This window comes from Ranitomeya variabilis, chromosome 4 (genome assembly GCF_051348905.1).
Source record: "Ranitomeya variabilis isolate aRanVar5 chromosome 4, aRanVar5.hap1, whole genome shotgun sequence".
NCBI classification, from domain to species: domain Eukaryota; kingdom Metazoa; phylum Chordata; class Amphibia; order Anura; family Dendrobatidae; genus Ranitomeya; species Ranitomeya variabilis.
Window position 1 is genome coordinate 206,299,389 of NC_135235.1, and position 12,095 is coordinate 206,311,483.

Sequence of the window (12,095 nt, forward strand, 5' to 3'; positions counted from 1 at the left end):
AAATTTCAATTTTTTTTTATGAAGGATGCAAGAACTTCCAAAAATAAGGGACTCAGATACTCCCTTCGTTAGACATAAAGGAGGCCTCATACAGTTTCTGCTCACATTGTCATGTATTGGTATCCTAGACTCATAAAGGCTATGCACTTTGAGGATTATATGCCAAGGAAATGTACTCCAGACCACGGAATAGTCTATGGGTGAGCAATAGAATTCCGATAAGGGTATGTGCACTTGTGGAGTAAAATTTCTGCATCCCTTGGCAGGAAAAACACAGCTGAAAAAGCGTACAGCTGCAAGGTCTGCACACAACCTAAAATTTTGAACAAATTTTTGGAGGCTTATATAGCAACGAACTGTAACTAAGAAGATGTAATGCCCTATGGGTGAGCAATATGATACTGACAAATTTGAAACAAGTTTCTTGAGGCTTTTATGGCAATAAAATGTACCCAAGAGGATGTAATACCCTATGTGAGAGCAATATGATATCAATACTTTTTTTTTTTGAGGCTTATATTGCAACAAAATGTACTCCAGTCATAATTAAGTGCCATTTAGAAGTTTTGACATTTTATGGCCACTGAAAAAAACGTACAAAGTCGTGCCACTTCCAGTACACTTTTCACTCTTTCAATCAGTTGATGGATGGGGTTGTTGGGCGTTGGAAAAAAAAAATGCTGCAAAGCGAGAAGCTTCCAAAAATAGAAGTCTTAATATTTTACTTTTATTAATTAACAAAATGCAGGGAATTCCCAGGGAAGAGATACGTGGTGCTAAGGAATTGAGAAGTGCCGACTGTAAGGTGCAGGTCAGTACGTAGAGTGTTGGGTATGGAAGTCTGAGTGTCTGAGCAAAGATGAGACAATGCTGAGTGCTAAGAGAAAAAGCAGTGTTTGCCACAGTGGAATAATGCCTCCTCAAGCAGATACATTAAGTCGCAGTACCAAGGAAGATGGATGAGAGTAATAAAGGTAGGCCTTGACTGTTGCAAGTCCTTATGGGGTGGGCGTTGGGCACTTGAGAAGACTTATGGCCGCTTTTATGGCTGCCCTATCTGTGTGTATTTGCATATGTTCTGTACATGGGTGTATATATCAATATGTATTGTAGGGATTTAACCCCTTAAGCCCCGAGGGTGGTTTGCACGTTAATGACCGGGCCAATTTTTACAATTCTGACCACTGTCTCTTTATGAGGTTATAACTCTGGAACGCTTCAACGGATCTTGGCGATTCTGACATTGTTTTCTCGTGAGATATTCTACTTCATGTTATTGGTAAAATTTATTCGATATAACTTGCGTTTATTTGTGAAAAAAATGGAAATTTGGTGAAAATTTTTAAAATTTCACAATTTTCCAACTTTGAATTTTTATGCCCTTAAATCACAGAGATATGTCACGCAAAATACTTAATAAATAACATTTCCCACATGTCTACTTTACATCAGCACAATTTTGGAACCAAAATTTTTTTTTTGTTAGGGAGTTATAAGGGTTAAATTTGACCAGAAATTTCTCATTTTTACACCTTTTTTTTTTTTTTTTAGGGACCACATCTCATTTGAAGTCATTTTGAGGGGTCTATATGATAGAAAATACCCAAGTGTGACACCATTCTAAAAACTGCACCCCTCAAGGTGCTCAAAACCACTTTCAAGAAGTTTATTAACCCTTCAGGTGTTTCACAGGAATTTTTGGAATGTTTAAATAAAAATGAACATTTAACTTTTTTTCACACAAAATGTATTTCAGCTCCAATTTGTTTTATTTTACCAAGGGTCACAGGAGAAAATGGACCACAAAAGTTGTTGTACAATTGGTCCTGAGTACGCTGATACCCCATATGTGGGGGTAAACCACTTTTTGGGCGCATGGCAGAGCTCGGAAGGAAAGGAGCGCCATTTGACTTTTCAATGCAAAAATGAATGGAATTGAGATGGGACGCCATGTTGCGTTTGGAGAGCCCCTGATGTGCCTAAACATTGAAACCCCCCACAAGTGACACCATTTTGGAAAGTAGACCCCCTAAGGAACTTATCTAGATGTGTGGTGAGCACTTTGACCCACCAAGTGCTTCACAGAAGTTTATAATGCAGAGCCGTAAAAATAAAAAATCATATTTTTTCACAAAAATGATGTTTTTGCTCCAATTTTTTATTTTCCCAAGGGCAGGAGAAGAAATTAGACCACAAAAGTTGTTGTGCAATTTGTCCTGAGTACAACGATACCCCATATGTGGGGGTAAACCACTGTTTGGGCGCATAGCAGAGCTCAGAAGGGAAGGAGCGCCATTTGACTTTTCAATGCAAAATTGACTGGAATTGAGATGGGACACCATGTCGCGTTTGGAGAGCCCCTGATGTGCCTAAACATTAAAACCCCCCACAAGTGACACCATTTTGGAAAGTAGACCCCCTAAGGAACTTATCTAGATGGGTTTTGAGAGCTTTGAACCCTCAAGTGTTTCACTACAGTTTATAACGCAGAGCCGTGAAAATAAAAATCTTTTTTTTTCTCAGAAAAATTATTTTTTAGCCCCCAGTTTTGTATTTTTACAAGGGTAACAGGATAAATTGGACCCCGAAAGTTGTTGTCCAATTTGTCCTGAGTACGCTGATACCCCATATGTGGGGGGGAACCACTGTTTGGGCGCATGGCAGAGCTCGGAAGGGAAGGAGCGCCATTTGGAATGCAGACTTGGATTGATTGGTCTGCAGGCGTCACGTTGCATTTCCAGAGCCCCTGATGTACCCAAACAGTACAAACCCCCTTCAAGTGACCCCATATTGGAAACGAGACCTCCCAAGGAACTTATCTAGATGTGTTGTGAGAACTTTGAACCCCAAAGTGTTTTACTACAGTTTATAACGCAGAGCCGTGAAAATAAAAATTCTTTTTTTTTTTCACAAAAATGATTTTTAGCCCCCCCAATTTTTATTTTCCCAAGGATAACAAGTGAACTTGGACTGCAAATTTTGTTGTCCAATTTGTCCCGAGTACGCTGATGCCCCATATGTTGGGGTAAACCCCTGTTTGGGCGCACGGGAAAGCTCGGAAGGGAAGGAGCACTGTTTTACTTTTTCAACGCAGAATTGTCTGGAATTGAGATCGGACGCCATGTCGCGTTTGGAGAGCCCCTGATGTGCCTGAACAGTGGAAACTCCCCAATTCTACCTGAAACTCTAATTTAAACACACCCCTAACCCTAATCCCATCTGTAACCCTAACCACACCCCTAACCTTGACATACTCCTAATTCTAATCCCAACCGTAAATGTAATCCCTAACCCTAACTTTAGCCCCAACCCTATCCCTAACTTTAGCCCCAACCCTAACTTTAGCTCCAACCCTAGCTCCAACCCTAACCCTAGCCATAACCCTAGCCCTAACCCTAACCCTAGCCCTAATGGTAAAATGGAAATAAATACATTTTTTTAATTTTATTATTTTTCCCTAACTAAGGGGGTGATGAAGGGGGTTTAATTTACTTTTATAGCGTTTTTTATATCGGATTTTTATGATTGGCAGCTGTCACACACTAAAAGACGCTTCTTATAGCAAAAAAGTTTTTGCGTCTCCACATTTTGAGACCTATAATTTTTCTGTATTTTGGTCCACAGAGTCATGTGAGGTCTTGTTTTTTGCGGGATGAGTTGACGTTTTTATTGGTAACATTTTCGGACATGTGACAGTTTTTGATCGCTTTTTATTCCGATTTTTGTGAGGCAGAATGACCAAAAACCAGCTATTCATGAATTTCTTTTGGGGGAGGCGTTTATACCGTTCCACGTTTGGTAAAATTGATAAAGCAGTTTTGTTCATCGGGTCAGTACGATTACAGCGATATCTCATTTATATCATTTTTTTATGTTTTGGCGCTTTTATACGATAAAAGCTATTTTATAGAAAAAATAATTATTTTGGCATCGCTTTATTCTGAGGACTATAACTTTTTTATCTTTTTGGTTATGATGCTTTATGGTGGCTCGTTTTTTGCGAGACAAGATGACGTTTTCAGCGGTATCATGCATATTTATATCCGTCTTTTTGATCGCGTGTTATTCCACTTTTTGTTCGGCGGTATGATAATAAAGCGTTGTTTTTTTGGCTCGTTTTTTTTTTTTCTTACGGTGTTCACTGAAGGGGTTAACTAGTGGGACAGTTTTATAGGTTGGGTCGTTACGGACGCGGCGATACTAAATATGTGTACTTTTATTGATTTTTTTTTTTTTTTTTTAGATAAAGAAATGTATTTATGGGAATATTATTTATTTTTTTTCTTCTTTATTTAGGAATTTTTTTTTTTTTTTACACATGCGAAAATTTTTTTTTTTACTTTGTCCCAGGGGGGGACATCACAGATCGCCGATCTGATAGTTTGCATAGCACTCTATCAGATCGGCGATCATGCTTTCATCGGACACCCGGAAGTACTCCCTGCAGGACCCGGATGCAGCCCCGCGGCCATTTTGGATCCGGGGCCTGCATGGAGAAGACGCTCGGTACAAGGTGAGTACATCGCCTTGTACCGATCGTCTCAGGGAAGCACGCAGGGAGCCCCCTCCCTGCACGATGCTTCCCTGTACCGCCGGTACACTGCGATCATGTTTGATCGCGGTGTGCCGGGGGTTAATGTGCCGGGGGCGGTAGTGCTGGATGTCAGCTGCGATAGGCAGCTGACACTCGGCCGCGCTCCCCCCGTGAGCGCGACCGATCGGCTATGACGTACTATCCTGTCGGTGGGAATTAAGGCCCACCCCACCTCGACGGGATAGTACGTCATATGGGATTAAGGGGTTAAGGTAGGCTTTAGGTAGCATTCATACAGGCAATGACGTTTAGTCCAAATATGTGCAGTTTATTGCTTTCATAAAACTTAAAGGGATTCATAATAGTGATGATCGAGTGTACTCGTTGCTCGGGTTTTCCTGAGCACGCTCGGGTGATCTCCGAGTATTTATGACTGCTCGGAGAATTAGTTTTCGTTGCCTCAGTTGCATGATTTACAGCTAATAGACAGCTTGAATACATGTGGGGATTCCCTAGCATCCAGGCAACCCCCACATGTACTCAGGCTGCATAGCAGCCGTAAATCATGCAGCTGTGTCAACAAAAACCTAAATCTCCGAGCACTAACAAATACTTGGAGACCACCCGAGCGTGCTCGGGAAAACCCAAGCAACGAGTACTCTCGCTCATCAATAATTCATAACCAAAACAGCCTCTTCTGTGCTCAAGTGGATAAAAGCAAATAAACAGTTAATTCAGCAGGCCCATATATGTTAGTGCGGTTACACTTAAACAGATTACAGTCCTTTCTCCCTCAGCAAACTTTATACATAGAAGAAGCACGATCCTACCATATCTCGGTATCCCCTTCAGCCTTAGCTCCAGCAGCTCTCCTCCCAGCAGCAAACAGAAGTGTTCATCTCCATGCACAGTTCACACTGAACAGGCGGTAGCTTCCACACGTTACTCCGCAGCTCCAAAACAAACACTGCTCAGTTTTTCCTAACTGTAGTCTCCATTCAGAGAGAGACTTTGTCTTTTCTCTCTCAGCTACTGCTTACATTTTGGCTGGTCACTCGCCAGCAGCACACTCCACTTCTGCTCAACATCCAGCAGACTGGCAGCTGCCAGGTGAACAAAGGCCCTGGTTCTTAGTCAAAGCGAGCTAGGTGCATCTAATTAGGACCTGTCGTGCTAGGATTTAACCATAGCCTACCTGGCTTTGCTACAGTATGTATGTGTATGTGCACAAAAATGTAAGGGTGGTACTAAAAGGGCATACAGAGCAAGTAAGTGGTAATTGTAACACAGCTTTACTAAAAAATGTAGATTACTAGAACAGACTGCAGAAACATTCTCCAGAAATGTTAACCTCTCTTTTTGTCCGATGTAGCCTTCTGCAATGCTGCACTCCCATTGGGAGTTCTGGTGATGGGTAGATGAGTGGATTTGACAACATTTGAATTTGCAAAATCGCACAGATTTTACTGGGAAGTTTGATTCACAAAAAATATATTCTCTGCAAACTCAATTTTCCTTATTATGCTCTGGGGTTTGGAGAGGCCTAAGAGCATAATTAAAGTTAGATGTAGAAAAAAACAACTAATACCTTACCATTAGCCTCTGAAGCTCACTGTCCCTATATGGTCCTTGGCGCCTCTTCTTACCATAGCTACATGCTGAAACCCCAGGCATCCTCATGCTAGTTTGGGACTTCTAGAGACAACTAAGTTGGGGTATGTCCGATTTGTCCAAAGGTTAGGACAGACACGTCAGTGCTGATTTGGCGTTGGAGTCACATGTCAAAACAATCACACAAGAGCCTCTCAGAGAGCGAGTGCCGACACCACAGGAACGGCACCGGCACAGGAGGGGAGTATAGGTTTTATTATTTTATCGGTGCCAAGCGATGGGTATGAGAAGAAATTGTGTAATTAGTGGCCAACTTCTTTAACATGTCCCCCTTTTTAGCCCCCTTTTTGCTAAAGCAAATGTAAATAAAACCAATCATGCTTCTTGCATTTCCCTGCTTCCACGACAAGCAGGTCAGTCCTCTTCCTCCCTTGCATGGCGCAGGTGGTGCAATGCAGCAGGAAGATGCACCACCAGTTGAAAGTAGAGCATGGCCACTGGTGGGTCATGCTCCTGTACGGGCTCGGTTGCGTTATACCCTTGCCCTTGATCCTATCACATTTTAATACGTTCTCAATCCTTGGCCCACATTTTTAATGGTAGCACCCCAACAGATCTGCCATTTTTGGAGATTGTCTGACCTAGTTATCTAGCCATCAAGTTTAAGTTCTATTGACTCACATCCTTACGATTATCCATTTTTCCTGTTGCTAACAAATTAACTCCAAAAACTTGATGCCTACTATATATTCACTTAATGCCTAGTGTATATTCTTTACAGGAGTAATTGTCACCAGTTAATCATTATTATTCACTCTATCTCTCAGTGGTTTTAATGTCATGACTGATTGGTGTAAGGGTGCGTGTCCACGCTCAGGATGGCCGGCGGTATCGCCGCAGCGGCGAAGCCGCTCGGCGCTAAGCCCCGCCCCCTTACAGTACACATCCGGGATCATCGCACCCCTCGCCATAGGGCCCTGTGATATGCCTTGCGGGGACGCTGCGTCCCCGCAAGGTGTACGGACATGCTGCGATCTGAAAAGACGCGCAGCATGTCCGGAGTCGCAGGGCCGCCACGTGCGGGTTTCAACGCATAGTGGACACGGGATTTCAACAAATCCCCTCCACTATGCTGGAACATCTGGACGCTGCTTGTTTGACGCTGCAGCGTCAAACAAGCAGCGTTTCCTGACAGTGGACACTCACCCTAAGGGTTTGTGCCTTTTATGATTGTTATGTACATGTGTATACCCATTTATGCATAAATATAATTTGGACCACGACTAGTTCAGTAGAAACCATTACATATTTTACCATGGTGTACCAAAAGAATAAGTTCACACTAGGCGTTTTTTCAGGGTTTTTTCTGCAGCAAAACCTGATCTCTTGGCAGGAAAGAAGCTGCAGAAAAAAGCAGGTTTTTGCTTGTTCTTTCCTTGCTCCTTTTTTATGTGTTTTTTGCTTCGGTTTTGGCATGATAGATTAGTCTCTTGTACATGCTGATAAAGTATAGTGCAAATAAAATAAAAGTACTATTCTACAGAATCAGGTTTTGGCTCAAAAAAACTGCAAAACCTGATACCTTCGTTTTTGCTGATGATTTCAATGTTTTTTCACCACCCATTCATGTCAATGGGTGAAAAACGCTGAAAAAAAAAAGTGGAGAAAGAAGCATATATTACAATATTTCTTATATTTACTTATACTACTGATTTATTCGATGTTATTGTACCTTACCTGTTATTCCTTACTATTCTTGCCAGAGACTGAACACGAAATTGCACCTTTATTCTAACCCCTGAACTTCATTGTCCCCTCCACCTAGACCCTAATTTCACCTAGTCTCATCCCAAGTATTAGCTCAAAATTCATGGGTCCCCGATGCAAAATCTGTACCCAGAGCCCCAAGTATTAGGTGTTTATTTGTAGAACTTGTCTATATGATAGAAGGACCTTTGGGTTGCCAGAAACTATCTTGCTCCCCCTACTCTATGGAACTCTTTTTTCTATTTCTAAATGTATTACTCATGCCCCTCTTTCCTTTAAAATCCAGACATTCATGAACACCCCTTACAGGGCCGGCTCCAGGTTTTTGAGGGCCCCGGGCGAAAGAGTCTCAGTGGGCCCCCCCTTTAACACACACCATGGTTCATGATCACATATAACACAGCCATGTAGTATATAACACAGCCCACGTAGTATATTGCACAGCCACGTAGCATATAACACAGCCATGTAGTATATAACAGCCCACGTAGCATATAACAGCCCATATAGTATATAGCACAGCCACATATTATATAACACAGCCCACGTAGTATATAGACCAGCCATGTAGTATATAGCACAGTCCACGTAGTATATAACAGCCCATGTAGTATATAGCACAGCCACATATTATATAACACAGCCCATGTAGTATATAGAACAGCCATGTAGTATATAGCACAGCCCACGTAGCATATAACAGCCCACGTAGTATATAACACGGCCCACGTAGTATATAGCACAGCCATGTAGTATATAGAACAGCCATGTAGTATATAGCACAGACATGTAGTATACAGCACAGCCCCCCTCCCTCCAAGAATGGCCCCATAGTCCAGTACTCACTGTTATAGTTACAAAAAAAACCACTCCTCACCTCTCAATGTTCCCGCGCTGCGCTGCTCCCTCCCTGCTCCGGTCTCGGCGGCTGCCGCTGCACTGCCTGACACACAGCAAGTTCGCACACCCGCAGCGGCAGTGTCAGAGGCAGAGTGGGGAATGATGGGAGAGGGAGCGTCAGGTGATGCTCTCTCCTCCATCATTTGCTTTGAACCTTACCGTCAGACGCCGGTAAAGTTCAAAGCGGCAGTGGGGGAGTTGGCGCTTGCGACAGGCAGGCCCCCCTGCCTCACAGGGGCCCCATAGCAGCTGCGTGATGTGCCACTAGCTGAGGGCCCCTGGGGGAGCGGGGGCCCTAGGCACTGGCAGCTGCCTGCCCCTAACGTCGGCCCTGAATGGGCACCCCAGGGCCCCGGCACTTGCCCGGGTACGCCGGGTGGTGATGCCGGCCCTGACCCCTTAGAAGCATAATTAGAAGAGTAATATCGGAGGCTAAATAATAGTATACCAATTAAAGAAGAGAAGATCAGTTCACGTAACCCCTGTCCATGGTCCAGGTCAAAAACCTTACTGGCCAGGATCCCAAGGCTTGGCTTATGATTTGCCAGGCTGGAAAAAAAAGTCACTTGTGCTGCACAGATCATGTCACACCGGTGAATCAAACGCCACTTCATACAACCCAGATGCTCTAGAAATTTACGCAGCTCCTGTCCATAACCAGAAAGCACTAACTTGGACCATGGATCCGGGTTACACAAAGCGATCCATTGAAAACAAGCATAGGGACACTGGCACTAAACACAATGTGTGTACCTTGATGGATACACAGCAGGCCGGCAATGCTTTCGCTTCATGAATACCGGTGGAACTCACCAGACATGCAGTGTCATCAGGAATCTAAGAGAAGAAGTGAAGGGGCAGAACTCTGATTTCCGGTAAAAAAAATCTTGTTTATACAATACATCAAGATTAAAATTGTGGAAGCCGGGGAGGCAGTTCTGTGGTGGATGATGGACGATTTGCATGCTTCTTACACTTCAACGGATCCAGGTTGGAGGTGGGGGAGTCAGTTTTGTGGTGGATAACGGCCGTTTCGCTTGCTTCTTACACTTCAATATGCCACCTGGACCCATTGAAGTGTAAGAAGCGTGCGAAATGGCCATGGTCCATCACAGAACTGACTTCCCCACCTCCACAATTTTAATCTTGATGTGTTGAATAAACAAGATTTTTTAACCGGAAATCAGAGTGCCACCCCTTCACTTCTTCTCTTGGTACGCAAAGTGATCAACTCATCTCTAATACTAATTTGTATGTTTTTTCGTCTCTATCTCCCAATTGCCATTTATTAAAAGTAGACATTCCATTTAGTTAAGTTTTTCATTTTTCCATATTCTTCTTTTTCTAGCCATTTACTGCACATTAAACCTTGGACATCATGCGGTGGAATTTTCTGAAGTTTATTACCATCACTTTAGGAGTCGTTGGCTTCCTGAATATATTTTATTTATTCAAACTTCATATTAAAGTAACAAATTTATCTATATTTTATGGCCGATTTAAAGGGACTCTGTGCAGGCATGTACTATGGAGGACAGAGAATGAACTTCAATCCAATATTGCAGCCAGCATGCAGCCAGCGGGTAAGGAAAGGGTGAATCAAACACCCGAAAACCCTGCCTCTATGGCTGAAAATTGTTCCCTCCAAATTCAGGTGACAGAGTCCCTTTAACTTCAAAATGGAAGAATCTGGTTATTCAAAAATGTCTTTAGATCAGACACCCATGGGAATGTGGACGTATATACCAGCCGGCAGCTTCAGAAGTTTCATGTCTCAGTATGCTACCCTTTTATCTCTGTCGAAGCTCAATGGCCGCCAAGCGTACATGATGCCCAACATGCACAATAAGCTTGCCAGAGTTTTTAAGGTCAGGTTACCTGTCCTTGACCAAGAGGTCACAGATCGAATGAGTTGGAAATTGCAAAAACTTCATAACTGGATGTTCCCAGAATATCGCAACATCATAGGAGAATATGTGAAATTGTTTGGCACTATATCTTCTTGGACTTTCTACCATGACATGAGAGAAGAGATTCTTCAAGAATTCTCCTTTCACGATTTTATGAAAGATGAAATAAATGTCTAACTTGCCACCATTATAGGAAGCACAAAAAATGTGACGTATGTCGGAATTCATGTTCATAAGGAAGACTATATCCAGATAACACCACATGAACAGAAAGGAGTCATTGACAAAAAACAGTATTTACAGAGAGCCATGGGTTATTTTAGAAAAAAAGTATTAAACCCCATTTTTGTGGTGACCAGTAATGATATGGACTGGTGTAAGGAAAACATTGGTAATTTACTGGGAGATGTTTATTTTGCCAGCAATAAGACCTCACCTCAGCGAGACTTTACACTTTTGGCTCATTGCTAGTGTTGAGCATTCCGATACTGCAAATATCGGGTATCGGCCGATATTCGCTGTATCAAAATTCCGATACCGAGTTCCGATATTTTTGTGAAATCGGAAATCGGAATCGGAAGTTCCTATAAGTTCCCAGGCGTGTGCGGTGCATATGGTTCCCAGGGACGGGAGGAGAGGAGACTCTCCTTCAGGCCCTGGGATCCATATTCATGTAAAAAATAAAGAATAAAAATAAAAAATATATATATATACTCACCCTCGGACGAGCCCTGGCTGTCACCGCTGCAAGCGTCTGCCTCCGTTCCTAAGAATGCAGTGAGTGTAGGACCTGCGATAACGTCACGGCTTGTGATTGGTCGCGTGAGCGGTCACATGAGCGGTCACGCGACCAATCACAAGCCGCGACGTCATTGAAGAACCTTCACTCTGCATTCTTAGGAACGGAGGAAGACGCACGCAGCGGTGACAGCCAGGGCTCGTCCGAGGGTGAGTATATCCATATTCTTTATTATTTACATGAATATGGATCCCAGGGCCTGAAGGAGAGTTTCCTCTCCTTCAGACCCTGGGAACCATCCAGGATCACTTCCGATATTTGTGTCCCATTGACTTGTATTGGTATCGGGTATCGGTATCGTCGATATCCGATATTTTTCGGATATCGGCCGATCCAATCCGATACCGATACTTTCAAATATCGGAAGGTATCGCTCAACACTGCTCATTGCAACCACACCATCTTGACCATGGGGTCGTTTGGAGTCTGGGCTGCCTATCTGGCTGGCGGTGAGACAATTTTTCTAACTAATTTTACTGACACTACCCACGAAAGAATATTCAAGCATGAAACTACTTACCTGCCAGAATGGATAGGTATTCCCGCAGACTTGTCACCGATACCATCAAATTAA

The 12,095-nt window shown here is 43.1% G+C and overlaps 1 pseudogene; it reads left to right on the top strand.

Annotated features, from left to right (window-relative positions):
• The first annotated feature begins 10,491 nt into the window (after positions 1-10,491).
• On the top strand, positions 10,492-12,095 carry LOC143767773 (galactoside alpha-(1,2)-fucosyltransferase 1-like; annotated as a pseudogene).